General features: G+C 40.2%; 1 protein-coding gene across 6 annotated transcripts in view; it reads left to right on the top strand.

Moving 5' to 3' along the window:
• Window positions 1-27115, top strand: part of PLD1 (phospholipase D1) — a 354936-nt gene that overhangs the window by 245473 nt on the left and 82348 nt on the right. The gene's annotated exons all lie outside the window — the stretch shown is intronic.

The following is a 27115-nucleotide window of genomic DNA, read 5'->3' as shown; positions in this document are numbered from 1 at the left end:
TTTAATATTGCCTTTCCCCGATGATTAGTGATATTGAGCTTTTTTTTTTTTTTTTTGTCATTTGTTTGCTAGCCATTCCTCTATCTCCTTTTGAAAAAATTCTGTTTCTGTCCTTTGCCCACTTTTTAATGGGGTTATTTGTCTTTCCTTGATAGTTTGTTTGAGTTCTTTGTGGATTCTGGATAGTAGCCCTTTATTGGATATATAGTTTACAAGTATTTTCTCCCATTTTGTGGATTGTCTGTTTACTCTGTTGATTATTTCCTTAACTGTGAGGAAGCTTTTTGATTTAATTAAGTCCCATTTATGTATTTTTGTTATTGCTGTAATTGCCTTTGGGACCTTAGTCATAAATTCTTTGCCTAGGCCAATGTCTAGAAGAATTTTCCTGTGTTTTCTTCTAGAATTCTTATGGTTTCTTGCCTTACATTTAAGTCTTGTCCATCTTGAATTCATTTTCATGTATGACAAGAGATAGGAGTCCTGTTTCATTCTTCTACACATGGCTACCCAATTTTCCCAGGCTTATTTATTGCAGAATATGTTCTTTCTCCAGTGTATGTGGTTGTCAGCTCTGTCAAAGATCAGTTGGTTACAGGGAGATGGCTTTATTTCTGGGTTCTCTGCTTTGTCCCAGTGGTCTGTATCTGATTCTATACCAGTACCATGCTGTTTTGATTACTACAGTCTTATAGTATAATTTGAAGTCCAATAATGTGACACCTTCAGATTTATTCTTTCTGTTTGAGATTGCTTTGGCTGTTTGCGTTATTTGGGGTTCCAAATGAAGCTTAGAATTCTTTTGCAAGATACATGAAGTGTGACATTGGTATTTTGATGAGGATTGAATTCAATCTACAGAATGGCCATTTTAATGATTTGATTCTATTGACCCGTGAGCATGGAATGTTTTTCCATTTGTTTGTGTCAGATATGATTTCTTTAATCAGTGTTTTGTAGCTGTTCTTCCAGAGATCTTTCACCTCCTTGTTTAAGTATGTTCCTAGGTATTTTATTTTCTTTCTAGCTCTTATAAATGTTCTTGGGGATTGGAGCAAGATGGCCGACTAGAAGCAGCCTCCAACAGAAGGTCCTGTCCAGAGAGAAGGATAATGTCCAGAATGTATCCAATTAAGCTGAAGAAATGGAGCCCAGCTGAGAGAGAAGTGAGAAACTGTAGGTCATCCCTGCTGAGGCAAGCTGCGATTCCAAGACAACAATCTTCAGCTAAGACTTCACCAGAGTCACTGATCCACCAGGATCGGACAAGAACCAGTTGGATACAAGACTGAGCCACCTAACCCCACCACAACAAGCAGGTTTCCCCAGCCTCAGACTGTAATACTGTACAAGTCCTTTGCAAAGCTAAAGGGGAAAAAGCTGTAGTCATCAGTCCCAGATCCTTAACAAAGGGCTGGTTAACCACAACTCCAGGAACCCCAATCCAATCTCACCTTACCTGACAACCTAGCCAACAGTGAAAAACAATCATGAGGAAAAACTCTGGCAACATGAACAATCAGAGTAGATCAATTTCCCCAAGAAATGATAAAGCAGACACAGTACAGCCCATTCACAAACAAATGGCAGAGATGTCAGAAATCGAGTTCACAGTTTGGATAGCAAATAAGATCAACACAAAGGAGGAAATGATGAAATTAGAATTCAAAGCAGAAATTCAAAAGATGTCTCAAGAATTCAGCAAATTTAAAGACAAAATGACCAAAGATTTTGACACACTACAGCAAGAATGTGCAGCCCTCAAAGATCTAAAAAATACAGTAGAATCCCTCAGTAACAGAATGGAGTAGGCAGAAGAAAGGATCTCCGATATTGAAGGCAAAGATTTTGAACACTCCAAAACACTCAAACAGGAAAAAAAAGTGGAGAACAAAAACAGATCATTCTCTCAGAGAGCTCTGGGATAATTCGAAGAGGTCTAATATTCACCTTATAGGTATACCTGAAAATGATGAGGTTGCTGCAAAGGATACAGATGCTTTGCTTCATGAAATAATTAAAGAGAATTTTCCAGACATGCCCAGAGATTCTGAAATTCAGATAGCAGACAGTTTTAGAACACCGGCATGACACCACCCAAATAAAAATTCTCATAGACACATTATAATTAACTTGGCTAAAGTTAATATGAAGGAGAAAATTCCGAAAGGTGTAAGACATAAGAAAACCATAACATACAAGGGGAAGAACATTAGAATGACTACATATCCCTCTGCTGAAACCTTTCAAGCTAGAAGAGGGTGGTCATCAACCTTTAATCTCCTTAAAATAACTTTCAACCCAGGATCCTGTATCCAGCTAAACTGAGTTTCATCTATGATGGAGAAATTAAATACTTTAATGACATTCACATGTTGAAGAAATTTGCCATAACTAAACCAGCTGTTCAGGATATTCTCAGACCTATCCTCCATAATGAGCAACACAATCCTCCACCACCAAAGTAAACTCACTCAGAAACTTTTGATCAAATCCTAACTTCTGTAGTGGCAAAAGGTTTAAAAACATCCACTGGACTTTCGAAAAACTCGATACCAAAAACTCTGTTGGGTTTATCATTACTCTTAATTAATGAGAATGGCTTAAATTGCCCTCTAAACAGGCACAGGTTGACTGACTGGATACAAAAACTTAGGCCAGATATCTGCTGCATTCAAGAATCTCAACTTACCTTAAAATATAAACATAGACTCAGGGTGAAGGGATGGTCATCCTTAATTCAGGCAAATGGAAATCAGAAAAAAACAGGTGTTGCAATTTTTTTCACAGATACAATAGGCTTTAAACCAATAAAAGTAAGAAAAGACAATGATGGTCACTTCTTATTTGTTACAGGCAATAGTCAACATGATGAGATTTCAATTATCAACATTTATGCCCCCAACCAGAATGCGCCTCAATTTATAAGAGAAATTCTAACTGACATGAGCAATCACCTAGCACCATAATTGTTGGAGACTTTAACACTCCTCTGGCAGTGTTGGATAGATCCTCAAAAAAGAAGCTAAGCAAAGAAATTTTAGAATTAAACTTAACCATTCATTCAGTAGGGAAAAGATTCCCTAATTAACAAGTGCTGGGTGAACTGGCTGGCGACTTGCAGAAGACTGAAACTGGACCCACTCATTTCACCATTAACTAAGATAGACTCTCACTGGATAAAAGATTTAAACTTAAGACATGAAACTATAAAAAATACTAGAAGAAAGTGCAAGAAAAACTCTTGAAGGTATCTGCCTGGGTGAATATTTTATGAGGACTCCCCAGGCAATTGAAGCAGTATCAAAAATACATTACTGGGACCTGATCAAAGTAAAAACCTTCTGCATATCCAAGAACATAGTAAGTAAAGCAAGCAGACAGCCCTCAGAATGGGAGAAAATATTTGCAGGTTATACCTCTGATAAAGGTCTAATAACCAGAATCCACAGAGAACTCAAATGTATTAGCAAGAAAAGAATAAGTGATCCCATCTCAGGCTGGGCAAAGGACTTGAAGAGAAACTTCACTGAAGAAGACAGGCGCATGGCCTACAGACACATGAAAAAATGCTCATTATCCTTAATCATCAGAGAAATGCAAATCAAAACTACTTTGAGATATCATCTAACCCCAGTAAGAGTAGCCCACATAACAAAATCCCAAAACCAGAGATGTTGGCATGGATGTGGAGAAAAGGGAACACTTCTACACTGCTGGTGGGTATGCACACTAATACGTTCCTTTTGGAAGGATGTTTGGAGAACACTTAGAGATCTAAAATAGACCTGCCATTCGATCCTTTACTAGGTATATACCCAGAAGACCAAAAATCACAATATAACAAAGACATTTGTACTAGAATGTTTATTGCAGACCAATTCATAATTGCTAAATCATGGAAGAAGCCCAAGTGCCCATCAACCCACAAATGGATCAATAAATTGTGGTACATGTATACCATGGAATATTATGCAGCCTTAAAGAAGGATGGATACTTTACCTCTTTCATGTTTACATGGATAGAACTGGAACATATTCTTGTTAGCAAAGTATCTCAAGAATGGAAGAAAAAGTATCCAGTGTACTCAGCCCTACTATGAAGCTAATTTATACCTTTCATATGAAGGCTATAACCCAACTATAGCACAAGATAATGGGGAAAGGACCAAGCGAGGGGAATGGAGGGGGGTTAGAGTGGAGGGAGGATAAATGGGTGGGGCCACACCTATGGTGCATCTTAGAATGGGTACAGGCAAAACTTCCTAAATGCAGAATACAAATGTCTTCATAAAATAGCTAAGAAAATGCCATGAAGGCTATATTAAACAGTTTGATGAAAATAAAATAAATAAATAAACTTAACCATTCAACATTTGCATCTCATAGACATCTATAGAACATTTCATCCTAACAAAACTGAATACACATTCTTCTCATCAGCCCATGGATAGTCCTCCAAAATTGATCACATCTTAGGTCACAAGTCTAACCTCAGCAAATTTAAAAGAATAGAAATCATTCCTTGTATTTTCTCGGACCATCACAGAATAAAAGTTGAACTCAGTAACAACAGGAATCTCCACACACATACAAAAACAGGTAAACTGAATAACCTCATACTGAACGATAGCTGGGTCATAGATGAGATTAAGAAGGAAATTACCAAATTTTTGGAACAAAACAATAATAAACAAACTATCAGAACCTCTGGGACACAGCAAAGGCAGTCCTATGAGGAAAATTTATAGCCTTGCAAGCCTTCCTTAAGAGAACTGAAAGAGAGGAAGTCAATAACTTAATGGGACATCTCAAGCAACTGGAAAAAGAAGAACTTTCCAACCCTAAACCCAGCAGAAGAAAGTAAATAACTAAAATTAGAACAGAACTAAATGAAATTGAAAACAAAAGAATCATACAACAGATCAACCAATCAAAGAGTTGGTTTTTTGAAAAGGTCAATAAAATAGATAAACCATTGGCTAACCTAACCAGAAGTAGAAGAGTAAAATCCCTAATGTTATCAATCAGAAGTGATAAAGGCCAAATAACAAAAGACTCCTCAGAAATTCAACAAATCCTTAATGAATACTACATAAAACTCTATTCTCAGAAATATGAAAATCTGAAGAAAATAGATCAATACTTGGAAACATGCCACCCTCCTAGACCTAGCCAGAAAGAAGTAGAAATGTTGTGCAAGCCTATAACAAGCTCTGAAATAGCATCAACTATAAGAAATCTCCCCCAAAAGAAAAGCCCAGGACAAGATGGCTTCACATCAGAATTCTACCAAACCTTTAAAGAGGAACTAGTACCTATATTACTTAATCTTTTCCAAAACATAGAAAAAGAAGGAATACTTCCCAACTCATTCTGTGAAGCAAATATCACCCTGATTCCAAAACCAGGAAAAGACCCAACAAGAAAAGAAAATTATAGACCAATATCTGTAATGAATATTGATGCAAAAAATATTCAATAAGATCCTAGCAAACCACAATCCAACAACACAAATTATACACCACGACCAGGTGGGTTTTATCCCACTGTCCCAAGAATGGTTCAATATATGTAAATCCATAAATATATCACATAAACAAATTAAAAAACAAAGACCATATGATTCTCTCAACTGATGCAGAAAAAGCTTTTGACAATATCCCACATCCTTTCTTGATCAGAACACTTAAGAAAATAGGTATAGAAGGAACATTTCTTAAACTGATAGAAGCCATCTGCAGCAAACCCACAGCCAATATCATAGTGAATGGAGTAAAATTGAAATCATTCCGCTCACTGTCTCCACTGCTTTTTAACATTGTAATGGAAGTCTTAGCCACCACAATCAGGCAAGAGAAGGCAATCAAGGGAATCCAAATAGGACCAGAGGAGATCAAATTTTCACTCTTCACAGATGATATGATTATATATCTGGAAAACCCCAGGGAATCAACTAAAACTCCTAGAAATGATCAAGGAATATAGTAATGTCTCAGGATACAAAATTAGCACTCATAAATCTGTAGCCTTTATATACACCAACAATAGTCAAGGGGGAAAAAACAATCAAGGCCTCTATTCCCTTTACAATAGTGCCAAAGAAGATGAAATATCTGGGAGTGTATCTAACTAAGGACGTGAAAGATCTCTATAAATATAGAGAACTATGAAACTCTGAGAACAGAAATAGCTGAAGATGTTAACAAATAGAAAAATATACCATGCTCATGGCTGGGAAGAATAAACATTGTTAAAATGTCTATACTACCTAAAGCAATTTACAGATTTAACGTGATCCCTATTAAAGCACCTCTCTCATATTTTAAAGACCTAGAAAAATTAGTACTTCGTTTTATGTGGACACAGAAAAAAACCTCGAATAGCCAAGACATTACTCTGAAATAAAAACAAATTGGGAGGAATCATGCTTCCAGACTTCAGACTATATTATAAATCGGTAGTGATCAAAACAGTATGGTACTGGCACAAAAATAGAGAGGTAGATGTATGGAACAGAATTGAAGACCAAGAGGTGAACCCAGACACTTATCGTTATTTGATTTTTTATAAGCCTATTAAAAATATAAATTGGGGGAAAGATTCCCTATTCAAACAAATGGTTCTGGATGAATTGGCTGGCAACTTGTAGAAAATTGAAATTGGGCCCACACCTTTCTCCTCTAACAAAAATTGACTCTCACTGGTTAAAGGACTTAAGACATGAAACTATAGGGCGGCGCCTGTGGCTCAGTGGGCAGGGTGCCAGCCCCATATACCAAGGGTGGTGGTTCAAACCCGGCCCTGGCCAAACTGCAACAAAAAAATAGCCAAGCGTTTGGGGCAGGCACCTGTAGTCCCAGCTACTTGGGAGGCTGAGGCAAGAGAATCGCCTAAGCCCAGGAGTTGGAGGTTGCTGTGAGCCATGTGACACCCCGGCACCTACCCAGGGTGATAAAGTGAGACTCTGTCTCTACAAAAAAAAGAAAAAGACATGAAATCGTAAATATTCTTAGAGAGAGTGCAGGGGAAATGCTTGAGAAAATTGTCCTGGGAGAATACTTAATGAGGAAGACACCCCAGGCAATTGAAGCAACATCAAAAATATATTACTGGGATCTGATAAAATTAAAAAGCTTCTGCACTGCTAAGAACACACTAAGTAAAGCAAATAGACAGCCCTCAGAATGGGAGAGGATTTTTGCAAGTTATACTACCGACAAAGGTCTAGTAACCAGAATCCACAGAGAACTCAAACTTATTATTAAGCAAAAAGCAAGTGATCCCATTTCATTGTGGGCAAGAGACATGAACAGAAGCTTCTCTGAAGAAACAGGCACATGGCCTACACACACATGAAAAAATGCTCATCATCTTTAATCATCAGAGAAATGCAAACCAAAACTACTCTGAGATACCATCTAACTCCAGTAAGAGTAGCCCACATCACAAAATTCCAAAACAACAGATGTTGGCGTGGATGTGGAGAAAAGGGAACACTTCTGCACTGCTGGTGGGAATGCAAGCTTGTACATTCCTTTTGGAAGGAAGTTTGGAGACCACTCAGGGATCTAAATGTAGACCTGCCGTTTGATCCTGCAATTCCTCTTCTACGTATATATCCAAAGGACCAAAAATCATTTGGCAATAAAGATATTTGCACCAGATTGTTCATTGCAGCTCAATCCATAATTGCCAAGTCATGGGAGAAGCCCAAGTGCCCATCAACCCATGAATGGATTAATAAATTGTGGTATATGTATACCATGGAATACTATGCAGCAGTAAAAAAAAATGGAGACTTTATCTCTTTTATGTTTACATGGATGGAGCTGGAAAATATTATTTTTAGTAAAGTATCTCAAGAATGGGGAGAAAAGTATCCAATGTACTCAGTACTACTGAGAAACCAATTTATAATAACTCGCACTTGCATATGAAAAATGAAACAAAAGTTTAGCCTAAAATGAAGGAGGGAAGGGGAGGGAGAGAGAAGGGGAGGGAGATGGGAGGGATAGTAGGGGGAACACAACTATGGGGCACATTGCAAGTACAAGTTGGATCTATCATGTGTAGAACACAATTATCCTAATACTATAATTGGGTAAATGAGGTGAAAGCTATGTTGATTAGTATGATGTAAGCACTCCAATTTGTACAAATAATCAACACACTGAAATTGGCATAAATGTATTTATGATCTATGTAAAAAAGACTTAATTAAAAAATAAAATTGTACTAAAAAAATAAAAAATAAATGTTCTTGAGTTCTTGATTTGATTTTCAGCTTAACTGTTAATTTATATACATTGAGTAAGACTTCTGAATTTATAAATTCTAGGAGTCTTTTGGAGGAGTTTTTGGGATTTTATAGATATAGGAAACAGGAATAGTTTGGCTGCCTCCTTCCCAATTTGGATAATCTTTATTTCTTTCTCTTGCCTGATGGCTCTGGCTAGGAATTCTAGAATTATTCTGAATAGAAATGGGGATAGTGGGCAACTTTGCCTTGTTCCGGTTCTTAGGGGGAATACTTTCAGCTTTTCTCCACTCAGTATTATGTTGCCTGTGAATTTGTCATACATGCTCTTATTATTTTGAGGTTATTTCGAGGTATATTCCTCATATGTCTAGTTTGTTAAAGGTTTTATTATCAAAGGATGCTGGTTATCAAATACCTTGATATGATTGTGTGACCTTTATTTTTGCTGTTTACATGGTAATCATGTTTATTGATTTGCCTATGTTGAACCATCCTTGCATTCTTTCAGTGAAGCCCACTTAATTATGATGAATTATCTTTTGGATGTGCTGTTGAATTTGGTTTGCTAATATTTTGTTGAGGACTTTTATACCTACGATCATAAAGGATTTGGGTTTGTAGTTTTCTTTTCTTGCTGTGTCCTTTCCTGTCCTTGGTGTCATGGAATGAGGTAGGTAAGGTTCCCCCTTCTCAATGTTGTAGAATAGTTCTGTGGGGCAGGTAGCAGTTCTTTTTGTGTTGGCATGGTAGGATTTTGCTGTGAATTCATCTGAATTGGGCCTTTTATTGGATTATTTTTTGTTACTGCTCCAATCTTACTGCTCATTATGGGTCTGTTCAGGATTTTTACTTCTTTCTGATTTCATGTCTTTTTGAAGAAAGTTACCATAGGATCTGTTTCTGAGATGATTTAAAAACAGCCTTGTTTACAGTTAAACATACATGTACACATAGAGATTTCATGAATGCTTTCTAGTCTCCCAATTCTATGGGGGTAATTTCTAATTTACAAAGTTGTGTCTAATTGACAAAATTAAATTATCTTCCTGTCAAATCCTCCATTTCATTTATGCAGGTGCATCTACTTTAGCTATACAGCTCAATTGGCAAACAGGAAAGTAATATTTTATGAAATTTAAGTCAGTCACAGACATACATTAATACAGACTTGACAAATGAGCTCCAAATCATGAGTTCTGGAGCTGTGATCAGCTGATATGTGGAGTAGGGTGAACCCCAACTTCACGCACCCAGCTGTCAGTTCCCTAAAGCACATGGCTTAACAAGTGTCTATAAGATTTGTTCTGTGTTTGATAGAACATTTTTCCTTACCATATTAATTCTTCTTTTAAAATATGGACTTATAAAAATCAAAAAACCATAACACTTTAAGGCTGGAATGAAGCTCAAGATATTTTCTGATTGCACATTTCCCAGTGACCCTGCTTCTGGAAGGAGAAGGTCTCTGAGTGATAGGGCATGATGAGCAGTGCCTGCTGCAGAGCACACCCTATGCCTGCAGGCTCACGTGGCTGAAGGCTCTGGTACAGGGCATGTGGCAGGTGCCTATAGTCCCAGCTTCTTGGGAGGCTGGAGCAGGAGGATCACTTGAGCCCAGGAGATTCAGGTTGCTGTGGGCTAAGCTGAAGCCATGGCACTCTACCCAGGGTGACAGAGTGAGATTCTGTCACAAAAAAAAAAAAAAAAAAAAAAGAAAGAAAAGAAAAGAAACAAACCTCTGGCAATTTCAAGCTTACTTTGTAGAAAAAGGGAACCGAGGCCACCAAATTTCAAGTGAACTGCCTATCCTTTAGCTCTGCTCTGTCAGTAGTCTCACTTCTCTAAGTGAGACACATGTCACATGTCCAGACTTTCAGTGGACACACATTCATCCTAGAAACATATTTTATGTTTTCCCCCTTGTTCATCTCCTATGTTAATTGCAGATGTAATTTCAAGTCTGTGAGCTTGTATTCCCACACAAGATACAGGCTGAATTAAAAATCTCATCTGGTTGGATGCCTGCAGCAGCACATCCTTTTCACCCATTAGGGGTCATGACCTATCAACCCCAAGCTAACCCCTGTTTTCCCTCATAGATTTCTCTGTTCTCTTTTGAGACTCAGAATTTCCCTCCCAAAGTCACATTCTTAGCAACCAGTACATTTTGGATGTTGGGAGAAGAAAAACTAGTAGAACAGAGCACAAAAAAGAATGGAATGACAGCAGTTGGCAGGACTGACCCCAGAATGCAGGCTCTTCCACGCCTCGCCCACCCTAGAGGCATGTGACTCTACATGGCGAACTCCCTCAATTGGGCTGTCTTTACTTTCCTGCCAGCCCTGGAGTCCAGCCACACACCAGTTACATTGAGTGACTTCTCTGCTCCCCTCACTTCCCCTGGTTCCTTCTTAGCACTAGAACAGGTTTTTACAGGTCCTCTATGTTTCGAACCATGACTGAGAGTCCAGGCTGGTGTTCACCTTGTGCAGGACTCACAGCAAGCTGGGAATCATTGCAGAAAGCAGAGTCTCTGCTCTCAGAGGTGACACTGTCTCAGAGCTGAGGCCAGTTCCTGACCCACTTGAAACTTGTCTTTGACAACTGGAATGTGACAGAGATCAGAGAGGAAAAAATCCCAATCCACAGCCTGAAACTGGCTGTTTTATACCATGTTGGAATAAGCTAAAAGATAGATTAGAACCAACTGATTCCAGTAGAAATATTTCAGCACTGTGTGCCATGAATGAATGGCTTCTAAGGGTGAGCTCTGGTCTGCGCTCATGGACACTTCACATACATAACTTTTCTGCCTGGTAGGAAATCAGGAAGTCAGGAAGTCCATCTTATACACTGTTATTGCCAAAAAGTTGAGACATATAATGAAAATAAGGAGTTGACGTAATGTCTGTGTGTGTTAATATTAATATACTGTTAAATTGCAGTTTTGCAAATTGCTCATATAATTGCTTCATATAAGTAGAAGAGCTACAGGTTCGCCTTAAGTGGGCTTTAAGTGGGAAATCTGAAACCTGTGGAGGACCGATGTATGGATATGTGGGTCTCTCTAGCTGCTACCCACGTACATATGGCCTTCAGAGTGTATCAGTTTGCTTTTCTGACACTGTTTATTTACCATTGGACAGAATAATAATATCTTCCCTACCTAGCTCAGTTGTAAAGCACCAGTTCATGTAAGAAGTTATCAGAGCACTTCTAGGATATTCCCCACCTGGAAACATGCTGCTTGCTGTAAATGTAACCAAAGTATTTTATTAAGCACAATATTCAAATTGTTGTTTCAGAATTAATATTTAAGCTGCAAATGTAAATTTTTTAATTAAAAATATATTTATATATTTCTCATTTTTAATTATAAAATGGCTTCTACTGGGTAAGAAAAACTTGCTTTGGTTTCCTACCACTGGCTCTGGTCTATCCTGTGGTGGGAACAGGTATGTGAGTAAAACACTTCTGTCTGGAGATGTCCTGCCAGAAACCTACAGCTGGCCCCTCCTAGAAGTCCATCATTAGGTTCCCATTATTGGTCAGATAACACTCTGTCAAAAAAGTAGAAAACAAAACAAAAGGAATTCTGAGATCGATGTTGTTTTGTGTGAATTTTAGGAACTATTTCGTTTGCTGTTTTTTGAAGGCATACAGATTTTCTAATGGAAATTGCTGGTTGTTAATTGAATAAAAATGTTCCCACCATCACAATACTGATACAGCTGTACGACATGGAGACTGGAAGCCTCTGCTAATTTCTCAAACCCCGCAGGGTTGAGAGCATAACTCTCTCCTCAGCCCACTTAAAAGACACATTAAACCAGGGGTCCTCAATCTGTGGCCCACGGGCCACATGAGGCAGTGCGAATTGCATTTGTTCCCATTTTGTTTTTTACATCAAAATAAGATATGTGCAGTGTGCACAGAAATTTGTGCATAGTTTTTTTTTTTTAAACTATAGTCCGGCCCTGCAACAATCTGAGGGACAGTGAATTGGCCCCCTATTTAAAAAGTTTGAGGACGCCTGCTTTAAACCATTAACCTTGCTAAGGAGCTTTCCCTTAGCGCTTAGGAAAGCATTTGTCGCTCTGATCTCTCCTCAAGTGGCTGCCGGCTTATCCAGTGTGCCAAAACCGTTCTCACTCTGTGTCCCTGAGGGCCAAGGCTACAAGGCAGCCCTGCTACTGCCAAACACCAAAATCTCCGACACTCTTCCCCAGCTTCTCATTTCTGGCTTTTGGTGCTGCTCAGTCACTAAATCACTTGCCCAAGTTCTCCTAGCCCACAGCCTAGCTCTGCAACCCTGAGGACAGAGCCTGCAGGGGCAGTTCTCCCACAATGGCTGCGCACAACCCACAACCAAACAATATTAGCTCCGTTCCAGCTCAGCGGCTCAGTCCAGGGCCCTAGACAATGCTTAAAGTCCTCTGCACTCTTGCCCAAGTTCTCCCAAGGTAGTTCAACTGAGTGCCCAAGTCCATAAAAAACAAAACAGCCCACAGAGAAGGCCTTCCCTATTTGCAGTCTCCCTGGTATTTTTAATATTGCTGTAGCAGTCATGGGCTCCAACCGAATGAAAGCAACCACTTGCCAGTTCTCCACTGCTTTTGTCCTCCTCCTGGGGTCCAGTAGTCTCTCACTATCTCCCTGTGTCCCCAAAGGGATGTTTCTGGGCAGAGCTCACAACCCAGAGATGCCTGGAGTTTTCTCTCCCCAATCTCCCCTCGCCCAGTTGCAAAGAAGCTGTTACTCAGCCGCCATCTTGCTCCCTCCAAAAGCTAGCTATTTTCAAAGGATAACCAGTGAAGTCATTATGTGTATGTTCCACACCACATATAATATTTCATAATCTGTAAAGTCACACAAATAACTCAGTGCTAAATAGAGCCAGCATTTCTAGGGAACTAGCAATACAGATAAGGAAGCTGAAGCCTGGTAAGATCATCTGCATTTTAAAAGATTTGCCAAATACACAATAAAAAGAGTTATGTAACAAGCCACCAAGAAACTACAGATCCAGTTCCAACAGAATTGATAACCCCACAGTATAATGTTCTCTGTACACATATAAGAAATCCCACTAAGCTGAAACCATTTATTCCTGATAGTATTCATGGCTGCATAATCTACAGCCAGGTTAGGAGGTATAGCAGCTCTTGAAGTTTATGGCAATGAAATCCGAACTATAAATCTCAAATTTTCAATAGATGAAGTGTCTTGTCACTAGAGAAGCATGTTGAGCTTCTTCTTTATGGCCTTCTCACAGATCCTAAGACCCAGTTGTGAGTGGACTGTGCTTTTCCTAACCTCTCTCCATGCTGGGGAGAAACCAAGAAATAAGCAGTAGGGCTTTGCAGGAGAGAAGAACAAGAAAGAGGGGTGGAGAGGCGTGTCACCACTGTGACCTGCGTATGTGGTGAGTTAGTACTCTGCTTTTAAAGGAACAAGCAGCATCATTTGCACTCAAATGTTTGTAGCAGCACAGTTTACATTTGCAAAGATGTGAAAACAACCAGTGCCCATGAATACATGAGTGGATTAATAAACTGTGGTGTTTGTATTTGTGTACCATGGAGTACTACTCAGCCATAAAAATGGTGATCTAGTTCTCTTTTGTAACAACCTGGATGGAACTGAAGACCATTCTTCTAAGTGAAATATTGCAAGGATGGAAAAACAGGTACTCAAGACTAAATTGGAGTTAGTCAATCAACATTTCTATGTATACATTTGGAAGTAAAACTCAGTGGAAATCAAATAGGTGGAGGAGTGTTTTTAAATTTATACCTAATTAGTACAAAGCACATATTCTGGGTGAAGGGCACACTTATAACTTTGACTTTAGAATTACAGAAGCAAATTATGTAACCAAAATGTGTGTACCTGGCTCAGAGCCCATAGCTCAGTGGTTAGGTCACTGGCCTCATACGCCTGGGCTGGAGGGTTCAAAACTCGGCCCAGGCCTGCTAAACAACAAGACAACTACAACAAAAAAATAGCTGGGTGTTGTGGTGGACACCTGTAGTCCCAGCTACTTGGGAGGCTGAGGCAAGAGAATTGCTTAACCCCAAGAGTTGGAGGTTGCTGTAACCTGTGAGCCATGACACCACAGCACTCCATCCAGGGCAACATAGTGAGATTCTGTCTCAAAAAAAAAAAAAGTGTACCCCTGTAACATTCTGAAATATAAAAAAGAAAAACATTAATCTTGTAGTACCTACAAACTCAGCACCCCCCAAAATTCACTCTTTTTTATTTTTCTATTTCCTTTTTGTCCATGTTAAGGTTCACACTTCTTTTTTCTCTTGAATTGTAACTTATTTACTTTTCCTGCAACTCACCTGAATTTCTGGTTCAATCCTAGTTTCTACCACAATGGGAGGAAATTTAGTTTAGGCACTTAGATGAATGCGACTGGACTCAGCAACTTCTTGTTTTCTCTGCTTGGGGTTCAGGGTTCCAGTGCTGCCTCTGCCTTCCTTCCTTATCCCTCCTCGGACTACTGCTATGGGGCTCCATGTCTCTGCAGAGAGGCTTCCAGGTCTTAGCATTGCTTTCCTCAGCCTACTCAGCCATCTGCTTTCTGTGCAGTAACTCGGGGATGTGTGACTTCCCCTTCAGACCCATAACTCTGCCCTGTCTCCTTGCTCCTGCCACCATTGCATGCCGCTGGACATACCCTCAGTGTTCTCTGGGGTTTTCTGGGAGACAGGCTCAGTGCTCCAGGCTCTCTGAGCCTCATGTTTAACCAGAAGTGGGGTCTACCTGTTTTCCTGCAATTCTGCTTAAGGCCGAAGGACAGCGTCCCTACCCTGAGTCTTGCTCCCACTTCTTTACACTCCTGCCTCAGCTTAGAGACTCTCTCTTCAGTTCCCAGATCTGAGCAGCTGATATCCTTGTGCCCCAGGTCCCCTTGTGAGTGGTATGTGAGCAGTGCCACCTGCTCCATATGTCCAGGGGCTGTGTGGGTGGAATTAACACATTTATAGGGAAATGATTTAATATTTCATAGTATGTTTCTGTCCACTGGCCTAATCAGAGACAGAGGCAGACACTGCAGAAGAAATGAATGATTTATTAAGGGATGGCTGGTGCTCGCTCGGGCACAGCAGCAATTGGCTGTCTTTACTCACTTTCTTATATACCCAAACTCATCAGATAAAAATAATCCAAGAACAAGGGAGACAAAAGGTAAAGATGCTTCATCAGAGTTAACACAGCAGAGGAGGTACACACCTTTCTAAACCAAGAATATCTTGTTTAGAGATAAACAACAATGGAGATGAACCACAAAGGGCTGGGTTGTCTGTTCTGTTTGCCTACTTCTCTATTTGATCAACTGAAAGTTTTTGTGTAAATGGAACATTGCCCCTGTCAAATGATCTGTCTCCAGCACATTCTTTCCTTTAAGGCATGACTGCAGCCCAAGTACTGGAAATGTTCCTTCTCAGAGCCTTGTGACTTCAGAGCACAAATGAGACTGATTCACCTTACAAGGGTGCAGTGGACTGTGCCCCTTCAATAGTATCAGCCTATTACAGCTCTGTTGTCTTGTAATTGTGAGCTTGCACTGGGGCCTTTGTAACATGATACCAGAAGTACTTTGTGACTGCTATCATAATGGTCCTCCTTCTCACTGGCTATAAAATATGAATGGTATTAAGGTAGGTTAACACCTTCCCTCTGTTACCACACATTTATTTCTAATTTTTAGCTACTGTATGTAGCACTGTATGAGAGTTAGTGAATTTTTAAAGAAAAATGTAGTATAATTAGAAGCCTGAAAATACAATTTTATAAAATTTCTCTCAGCCAATGTGGACAAAGCAATTGCCCCAGGATGGGCAGCTACCTGTGCTTAGAGCCCATGAGCTCTCATCCTGCTCCTAAGATCATAGACAGTTTTGCACGTAGGGACCAGCCTCTTGCCCTTAGCTGCTAGCTGCCATTGTACACCCCCAAACATGCAGAAGATGCAGCATTTCTGAGGATTAGAATTCCTGGCATCTGGGAGTGTTGTCCTGTCTGGGTAGGATCAAGGAGGCAGATTGGACATACTATCCCATGGCATTTTCTCTTTATTGGCTTACATTCAGCAATAATTTTATGGTTTGGAATTCCAGGGCTTTTTTTTTTGTACAGCAGTGAAAAATCTAAGTAGTTTCTAATAGTTTGCTGAACACAGTTTACAATTTTTGTTGTTCAAAAAATTTATGAACTATTGCATTGTAAAATAGCAAAGGCCTTGATGTGGATCTGAAAGTCCTAAGAACAAGAAAATGTGAATATTTGGATTCTTATAAGCTAAAATGTGCAAAAATATTTTAAAAGAGTTTTATAGAACCTTTCTCAATATCCTACTAAAGAGATATCCATTTTGAAGTCATTTTGGATTCAAAAAACCACAGAGATAAATGGAACCATCTCTACAAACACATCACAAAGATTTGGTATTCAAGGCCAGCAATGCTATTTCTAAGGTTTTTTCCAATAAATGTAAAAAATGACATGTCAGTCAGCATGAATATCAAAATAGTTAAATCCAAAAAGCAAAAAAGTGGAAACTATTTAAATCCCTATCAATGGAGAACTGGTTTAAATAATTAGGGTACAGATTTATGGCAAAATACTACATCCCTATTGTTAAATGTGGCTCAAAGGGGTTGGGCGCCGGCCCCATATGCTGGAGGTGGCAGGTTCAAACCCAGCCCTGGCCAAAAACTGCATTAAAAAAAAAAAAAAAAGAAAGAAAGAAAGAAAAAAAATGAGTAAGTTTTTATGTTTTGATGTGAAAGAATTTCCAGTGTACCCTGTTAAATGATAAAAATAATGTTCAGGAAAATATTTATAGTATTCTAATATTTGTGCAAAAGGCAAGAATATTTATATGTTCTTGTTCGTTCATAGATGGTTTCTAAAAGAGCCCTGAGGAAACTGGTAGCAGGACTTGCCCTCAAGGAAGGGAAACAGGACCTAGGGAAAAAGGGAATTATTTCTTTTTTTTTTATTAAATCGTAGCTGTGTACATTGATATGATCATCGGGCATCACACACTAGCTTCATAAACCGTTTGACACATTTTCATCACACTGGTTGACATAGCCTTCCTGGTATTTTTCAGTTATTGGGCTCAGATACTTACATTCTACATTTACTAAGTTTCACATATATCCTTATGAGATGCACCACAGGTGTGATCCCACCAGTCCCCCTCACTCCCCTCCCTTTCCCCATTCCCCCTATTCTTAGGTTGTAACTGGGTAATAGCTTTCATGTGAGAGCCCTAAATTAGTTTCATAGTAGGGGTGAGTACATTGGGTAATTTTTTTCCCATTCTTGAGATACTTTACTAAGAAGAATATTTTCCAGTTCCATCCATGTAAACATAAAAGACTTAAAGTCTCCATCTTTCTTTAAGGCTGCATAATATTCCATGGTGTACATATACCACAATTTATTAATCCATTCATGGATCGATGGGCACTTGGGCTATTTCTATGAATTAGCAATTATGAATTGGGCTGCAATAAACATTCTGGTACAAATATCTTTGTTATGATGTGATTTTTGGTCTTCTGGGTATATGCCCAGTAGAGGAATTACAGGATTGAATGGCAGTTCTATTTTTAAACCTCTAAGTGTTCTCCAAACATCTTTCCAAAATGAATGTAATAATTTGCATTCCCACCAGCAGTGCAAAAGTGTTCCCTTTTCTCCACATCCATGGCAACATCTCTGGTCCTGGGATTTTGTGATATAGGCTAGTCTCACTGGAGTTAGATGATACCTCAAAGTAGTTTTGATTTGCATTTCTCTGATAATTAAAAATGATGAGCATTTCTTCATATGTCTGAAGGCCGTGCACCTGTCTTCTTCAGAGAAGTTTCTTTTCAAGTCCTTTGCCCAGCCTGCGATGGGATCCCTTGTTCTTTTCTTGCTAATGCGTTTGAGTTCTCTATGGATTCTGGTTATTAAACCTTTGTCAGAGACATAACCTGCAAATATCTTCTCCCATTCCGAGGGCTGTTTGCTTGCTTTACTTACTGTGTTCTTGGCTGTGCAGAAGATTTTTAGTTTGATCAAGTCCCAGTAGTGTATTTTTGAAGCTGCTTCAATTGCCCGGGGGGTCCTCCTCATAAAATACTCGTCCAGAACGATTTCTTCAAGGGTTTCCCCTGCACTCTCCTTTAGTATTTTTATAGTTTCATGTCTTAAGTTTAAATCTTTAATCCAGTGAGAGTCTATCTTAGTTAATGGTGAAAGGTGTGGGTCCAGTTTTAGTCTTCTGCAGGTTGCCAGCCAGTTCACCCAGCACCATTTGTTAAATAGGGAATCTTTTCCCCACTGAAGGTTTTTAATTGGCGTCTCAAAAATTAAATAATGGTAAGTAGCTGGATTCATCTTTTGATTCTCTATTCTGTTCCAGATATCTACTTCTCTGTTTTTGTGCCAATACCATGCTGTTTTGATCACTATCAATTTGTAGTATAGTCTGAGGTTTGGTAGCGTGATTCCTCCTGCTTTGTTTTTATTTCTGAGTAATGTCTTGGCTATCAGAGGTTTTTTCTGATTCCATATAAAATGAAATATTGTTTTCTCGAGATCATTAAAGTATGACAGTGGAGCTTTAATGGGGATTACGTTGAAATTATATATTGCTTTGGGTAGTATGGACATTTTAACAATGTTAATTCTTCCCAGCCATGAGCATGGTATGTTTTTCCACTTTTTAACATTTTCAGCTATTTCTTTTCTTAGAGTTTCATAGTTCTCTTTATAGAGATCTTTCACGTCCTTTGTTAGATAAATTCCCAAATATTTCATCTTCTTTGGCACTACTGTGAATGGGGTAGAGTCCTTAACTATTTTTTCAACTTGACTATTGTTGGTATATATAAAGGCTACCGATTTATGAATGTTGATTTTGTAACCTGAGACGCTGCTGTATTCCTTGATCACTTCTAAGAGTTTTGTAGTAGAGTCCCTAGTGTTTTCCAGATATACAATCATATCATCTGCGAAGAGCGAAAGTTTGATCTATTCTGACCATATTCTATATGGATACCCTTGATCGCCTTTTCTTCCCTAATTGCGGTGGCTAAAACTTCCATTACAATGTTCAAAAGCAATGGAGACAATGGGCAGCCTTGTCTGGTTCCTGAGCTGAGTGGAAATGATTCCAATTTAACTCCATTCAATATGATATTGGCTGTGGGTTTGCTTTAGATGGCATCTATCAGATTGAGAAATGTCCCTTCTAGACCAATTTTCTTGAGTGTTCTGATCATGAAGGGATGCTGGATATTATCAAAAGCTTTTTCTGCATCAATTGAGAGAATCATATGGTCATTGTTTTTTAATTTGTTTATGTGCTGGATTACATTTATAGATTTATGTATATTGAACCAGCCTTGAGACCCTAGGATAAAACCGACTTGGTCATGATGTATAATTTGTTTGATGTGTTGCTGGATTCTGTTTGTTAGGATCTTGTTGAATATTTTTGCATCTATATTCATTAGTGATATTGGTCTATAGTTTTCTTTTCTTGTTGGGTCTTTTCCTGGTTTGGGGATCAGGGTGATGTTTGCTTCATAGAACAGGTTGAGTAACATAGGTACTAATTCCTCTTTAAAGGTTTGGTAGAATTCTGACGTGAAACCATCTGGTCCTGGGCTTTTCTTTTTAGGGAGGTTTTGTATGGTTGATGCTATTTCCGAACTTGATATGGGCCTGTTCAACATTTCCACTTAATTCTGGCTATGTCTTGGAGGTGACATGCTTCTAAGTATTGGTCAATTCCCTTCAGATTTTCATATTTCTGAGAATAAAGTTTCTTGTAATAGTCATTAAGGATTTTTTGGATTTCTGAGGTGTCTGTTGTTATTTCACCTTTGTTGTTTCTGATTGATGAGATTACAGATTTTACTCTTTTTTTCTGATTAGGTTGGCCAAAGGTTTATCTATTTTATTGACCTTTTCAAAAAACCAGCTTTTTGATTTATTGATCTGTTGTATTATTCTTTTGTTTTCAATTTCATTTAATTCTGCTCTAATTTTGGTTATTTCTTTTCTTCTACTGGGATTGGGGTTGGAATGTTCTTCTTTTTCTAGTTGCTTGAGATGTCCCATTAAATTGTTAACTTCCTCTCTTTCCGTTCTCTTGAGGAAGGCTTGCAGTGCTATAAATTTCCCTCTTAGAACTGCCTTTGCAGTGTCCCATAGGTTCTGATAGTTCATGTCTTCATTGTCATTGTGTTCCAGAAAATTGGCAATTTCTTTCTTAATCTCATCTCTGACCCAGCTATCATTCAACGTAAGGTTATTTAACTTCCATGTTTTTGTATGAGTTTGCAGATTCCTGTTGTTAATCAGCTCAAGTTTTATTCCATGGTGTTCCAAGAAGATGCATGCAATAATTTCTATTCCTTTAAATTTACTGAGGTTAGACTTGTGACCTAAGATGTGATCGATTTTGGAGTAAGTTCCGTGGGCTGATGAGAAGTATGTGTATTCAGTTTTGTTGGGATGAAATGTTCTGTGGATATCTGCTAAATCCAAAAGTTGGATGGTTAGGTTTAAATCTCAGATTTCTTTGCTCAGCTTCTTGTTGGAGGATCGATCAGACACTGTGAAAGCAGTGTTGAAATCTCTGACTATTATGGAGCTAGAGGAAATCAAGTTGCTCATGTCTGTTAGAGTTTCTCTTATAAATTGAGGTGCATTCTGGTTGGGTGCATAGATATTAATAATTGAGATCTCATCATAGTGAGTATTACCCTTAACAAATATGAAGTGACCATTCTTGTCCTTCCTTACTTTTGATGGTTTAAAGCCTATTGTATCTGCAAATAAAATTGCAACACCTGCTTTTTTCTGATTACCATTTGCCTGAAATATGGATGACCATCCTTTCACCCTGAGTCTGTATTTGTCTTTTAAGTTAAGATGTGACTCTTGTATGCAGCAAATATCTGGCCTGAGTTTTTGTATCCAGTCAGCTAGCCTATGCCTCTTTAGAGGACAGTTTAAGCCGTTCACATGAATGGAGAATATTGATAAATCTGGTGAAGTTTTGGGTATCGAGTTTTTCAAAAGTCTAGTGGGCATTTTGAATCCATTCACCAGTGTGGAAGTTGGAGTTTGATCAGAAGTTTCTGAGTGAGTTTACTTTTGTGGTAGAGGATTGGGTTGGTCTTTATGGAGGATAGGTCTGAGAATATCCTGAAGAGCTGGTTTGGTTATGGCAAATTTCTTCAACATATGAATGTCATTAAAGTATTGAATTTCTCCATCATAGATGAAACTCAGTTTAGCTGGATACAAGATCCGGGGTTGGAAGTTATTTTGCTTTAGGAGATTAAAAGTCAGTGACCACCCTCTTCTGGCTTGAAAAGTTTCAGCAGAGAGGTCTGCAGTCATTCTAATATTCTTGCCTTTGTATGTAATAACTTTCTTTCGCCTGGTAGCTTTGAGAACTTTCTCCTTCATATTAACTTTAGTGAAGCTAATTATGATATGCCTGGGGGATATCTTATTCGGATTGAGTTGTGCTGGGGTTCTGAAGCTGTCTGCTATCTGTATTTCAGAATCTCTAGGCATGTCTGGAAAGTTCTCTTTCATAATTTCATGTAGAAGGGACTTTGTGCCCAGCGAGGCCACTTCATCGGTTTCAGGAATTCCAATGATTTGGATATTGACCTTCTTTGAATTATCCCAGAGCTCTCTGAGAGAATGATCTGTTTTTGCTCTCCATTTCTCTTCCTCTTTGAGAATTTGAGAGCGTTCATAGGCTTTATCTTCAGTGTCGGAAATCCTTTCTTCTGCTTGCTCCATTCTGTTGCTGAGGGATTCTACTGTATTTTTCAGATCTTTGAGGGCTGCAAATTCTTGCTTCAGTGTGTCTAAGTCTTTGGTAGTTTTGTCTTTAAATTCATTAAATTATTGAGACAGCTTTTGAATTTCTCCTTGAATTCCTAGTTCCATTTTTTTAATGTTGTTTGCCATCCAAATTCTGAATTCGACTTCTGACATCTCAGCCAGTTGTTTATGAATGGGATCTTCAATTTCATCTGCCATATCTTTCCTTGTGGGGGTTGATGTATTCTGGTTATTAATGTTACCAGAGTTTTTCCACTGATTCCGCCCCCTGATTGTTTTACTCCCTTTGATTTCTCCCCTGGTGCTTTGTCAAGGACCCGTACAATGCTTTGGCCTGAGAAACTGGGGCCCTGTTTGGTGTAGAGGGGCTAAGTGAGTCTGTCTTGTTTTCAGCTGGTTTCTATTTGACCCAAATGAAACAGTTACTCTGGTTTGAAGTCTCAGCTGTGGAGAAATACCAGCAATTATGTCACCCCACCCACCACAGGCAATGAATGGAAAAGGAAAATCAAACCTTCCTACATTCACACACCCAGGGCACCACCTGGATAGTCCCCAGGTCATTGGCTCAGTTCAAAAGGTCCAAATCAGCTGCCTCTTGTGGGAGAGTTCAAGAGGTCCCTGGGAACTGGATCACAGGGGTTTGGTGACTGCTCTACTATGGCTTGCTCCAGTGCTGCGTGGGGTCAGGAGGAGCCCCCCAGTAAATAGCCCAGTCTGGGAAGGTTGATGCCTCCTTCCCCACCTTGCAGCTCTGTCACACCCAGTCACTGGTAGCCCCACAGGGCTGTTACCTAGTCAGTTGTCTGCAGTAAGCAGATACTCCAGAGGTTTGCACCTGCCTATGTCACAGGGTGGTCTGTGTCTGCTCATCTAGGCCACTGCTCTCTGTCTTTATCCAGCAGAGGGTGGTGTGGCCTGTCAACCTCAGGCACTTGATGGAGGCTGGAGGTGTTCACTCAGTTCCAGTCCCACCCTTAGTTTATGTTACTGGGTGAACAGAACAACGCTTTGGGGTTGTTTCTGACCTTGCTAGATTTCTCAGCAGAGGAGAGGCTGATTTGAGTTCCCAGAACCTGTGCCTCAGGCCCTGTCTTTACTCCTGCAGGTTTGTATTTGCAGCACGATTAGTTGTCAGCTGTAGCCTCTTGGCCTCCTTTGTCTGTAGGCTGGTGATCCCCTGAGGGCCAGGTGTGTCTTAGGCTCAGTAGAGTGGTCCTCTGGATCAGCCCCACCCTGGGAGTTTCCTGGCTCTGTGGGTGTGTTTTCTAGTCCCCATGTTACACCCAGGTCAGTAGCGCCTCAGGCAAACCCTTTACTCACGGGGCCTGTGTTTCAGTCCCAGGTCTGTTCCGTGGTGGTTGCCATCTGAGAAGATGCTCGGCCTCATCTGGTTGCCCAGGGAGACAGGAGGAGAGGCTATGGGATATCTGGGATATCTGGGAGTGGGCCTTGTTATTGCTGCAGGCGGCTGTTGCTCTGCACCTTGGGGCACCACCGCTCCAGTGTGATTCCCTCTTAGCCGACCGTCGTCTTCTCACTCCTGAGCTGCAGAATCAGCACTGGCCAGCTGCAGTCCAGGTCCTGTCTACACCTCTTGAGAGTTCACCCAAGAATCTGGACTCCTGGGGGGGGGCAGGTCTTCAGATCACAGAGTGAGAGTGGAGGGGAGTGCTGGGAGCTTAGAGTTGCAGGTCGTAACACCAAGCTCATTAAGACCAAATGAACAAATAAACAGATACAAAGGTTATCAGGCACATAGGCCCATAGATACAGAAACAGATGGAAACACATAGACATATAGACAACACCCACGACAACAGCAATATAAAAACAACTGCAATAAAAATAGTGATAATTGTAAAATAATTGAAAGAAAGAAAAAAAAGAGGGAAAAAAGTGGTGTTAGTAGAAATGTTACAAGAGAAGAAAGAAGAAATTAAAATTAGAAAACATAGAAATAAAAAATATATCTATATAAAAAGTAATAATAAAAAATTATTGAGGGGTGGCACCTGTGGCTCAGTCGGTAAGGTGCTGGCCCCATGTACCGAGGGTGGCGGGTTCAAACCCGGCCCCGGCAGAACTACAAAAAAAAAAAAAAAAAATAGCCGGGTGTTGTGGCAGGTGCCTGTAGTCCCAGCTACTTGGGAGGCTGAGGCAAAAGAATCGCTTAAGCCCAGTAGTTGGAGGTTGCTGTGAGCTATGCGATGCCATGGCACTCTACCTAGGGCCATAAAGTGAAACTCTGTCTCTACAAAAAAAAAAAAAAATTATCAAAAGCTCCTCCAAGAAAATGGTGAAGAAAAAACAGGACAAAACAAAACAAACCCCAAAAAACAACAACAACAAAAAAGAAAAAGAAAAGGTACCAACTACAAAAATATTTTTGCGCGTAGAAATATACCTATATACATCTATATGTCTGCTATAGGAATCAACTTTCGTAGGAATATATTCATACTGCAATATACTTTCTGGACACCAGATGGCACTGTGAATGGTTTCGAGGCTTATACCTGATTTTCAGTTTATGTTGTTACCATGGTAACCACCTTCCATGGCCAATCGCCATTTTGGAATTTCTGTAAAAGTTTGTCGCCCAAGAATTGTGTAACTTCAGCTGTTCCCTTCCAGACAGCACTTGCGACCAACCTTCCCACTCAGTGCAGGTGATCACGCCTCTTAAGTCTTTCTACTCTGCTGCCAGGTTCTCCTGCAAACTGGCGACTTCAATCAGCTGTGGGGAGAGTGGCACTGGGTTTACGCGGTCGCTGGCAGGCTTGTGGCTCCAGCTGGCTGTAGCTGGCTCCCGCGGCTCTCTCTGCGGCTTTAGCAGGCTTCAGTGGCGGTAGCCAGGACGGCGCCTGGTCCGCGGATTCAGCTGGTTCCCGTGGTTGGAGCGCTCGGGGACCTTATTCTGAGTTTTATGGTTGAGAGTTTTTCGTTTGGATCCGCACCCGCCAGATCACCCCTCAGCCTGAACCGCCAACCCCCTCCAACACCTGGGGGAAAGGTGCCCACCCTTTTGGGTAGTTCAAAATGTCTGTTTCCCCAGCAGGATCCCTTCCCTTCAATTGTCTAATTGCAGGTTGCCCAGCTCCCCGTGGTTTTGAGTGGCTCAGCTTTCGGATGTCTCCCTCAGTTCAGGAATAAATATTTGTCAATTGGGTTTTGTCAGCATTTACAAGCTGCTGACCTCCATAGGGGAGGGGCCTGCTGGCCAGCACAGCCGTCTCTACGACAGAGTCTGTGGTTTTAAATTACCGCTCATATATGGCAATCCGCCAGTTCGCTGAGCATCTCCAGCTGTCTGTCCGCTGCAACAATCCACACACGGGGAAGGTCCAGACCCCCTTTCCTCTCACCTGATGGCTTGGGAGAGGTGGGCTACACGTCCGTCCTGTCCGCCATCATGCTCTGCCCCCCTGAAATTATTTCACCATACAATCTTCTGACTAAATTTTGTGCTTCAAGGATATGTTACCCATTAGAAAATAATTTATTTGACAGTTCCTTAAAATGCTAAGCATAAAATAACCATATGACCCAGCAATTCCATTCTTAAGTACGTGCTGTGAGAACTGAAAACAGAGACTGCTGCAGGTGCAGTTCACTGACATTGAGAGCAGCATTATTCACAAAGCCAAGAGGTGGACACAAACTGCCTGTCTGCCAGCAGGTGGATGGAGCATACACATACCCTGGGATGTTATTAGGTCAGGAAAATGAGGGAATTCTGACACACACAACTGCATTAATGAACCTTGAGGATGTTATGCAAAGTGAAGTAAGTCAGACACAAAAGGACAGGCATTGTATGATCTACTTACACACAAAATCTAGGGTAGGCAGATGCATGGAGACAGAAAGCAGAGGAAAGGTCCCCAGGGGCTGTGGAGGGGAGATGGGCTACTGTCACTTGAAAGTCACAGACTTTCTGTTTATAATGAGGAAAAAGTGTCAGGAATAGATAGTTGTGATGGTTGCACAGCACAGTGAATGCAGTGAATGCCACTGAACTTAAAAAATGAGTAAAATGGCAAATTTTAAAATGTGACTTAAAAGTCCTGTGTAGCTTACCCTCTTCTGTACCACAGACCTCCCTGGAAACATTCTTGCCAACTCCCCGACCTCCCCAAAAAACTGTACCAAGTGCATATTGTGCCATGGTACACTGGACACTGCCCAGGGAGGAAGGTGTGTGCACACCTGGCCTGTATTTCTAAGTCCCCCACCTAGACTGGGCAGCAGGCATGTGAAAGGGACACTCTACCCATGTGCTGACCACAGAGTGGTGGGTCAGCACCTATGACTGGGAGGTCCAGGGAGGCTTCACAGGCCAAGTGGTTTTGTAGGGGACCTGGGAGACAGGGGGTTCTTTTCAGGCTAGGAGAGCCAATGAACTGAGTTGCACTGATCTGGACATGAATTTATGAACACAGGGCTGTGGTGGTCTCCTGCTGTGACAGGAGCTTAATATGAGGATTGTTCTGAAGATGATCTGCAATCTGTCAATTTTTAGGTGTTAGAACTTTTAAATACTGGGTATGAGGAAATAGCTTAGGTATTCTTTATTTGCCATTACCCACTGTCTTATTTACCATTTAGGGATGTGAGCCATTTGCTCTTAACTAGCAGCAACCTTTAAAAGTTTACATTTTTTAAATGTTTTCTTTCCAATTACAGTGGCCACTTAAAATTCCTTGTTTCATCGCTCTGCTGCCAGGGGACTGTCACCTCTGCCCTGAGCTTCATTCTCCACATGCTGTGATATATATGTTGGCACTGAGTGACATTAGTAACAAAAATCTGATCCCTCAAAGAGTAGTGATAATATTCACATGCAAAAGATTTAGCTGTTCAGGAGAAAAAAAATCTTTAAAAACAAAGTATTATAAAAAGTTTAAGTAGGGTGCTTGCTTCAGCAGCACATATACTAAAAAAAAAAAAGTTTAAGTA

Source organism: Nycticebus coucang, chromosome 20 (assembly GCF_027406575.1).
Source record: "Nycticebus coucang isolate mNycCou1 chromosome 20, mNycCou1.pri, whole genome shotgun sequence".
Taxonomy (NCBI): Eukaryota; Metazoa; Chordata; class Mammalia; order Primates; family Lorisidae; genus Nycticebus; species Nycticebus coucang.
Note: the sequence above shows the minus strand (reverse complement) of the source record. Positions and strands in the feature narration are given on the sequence as shown.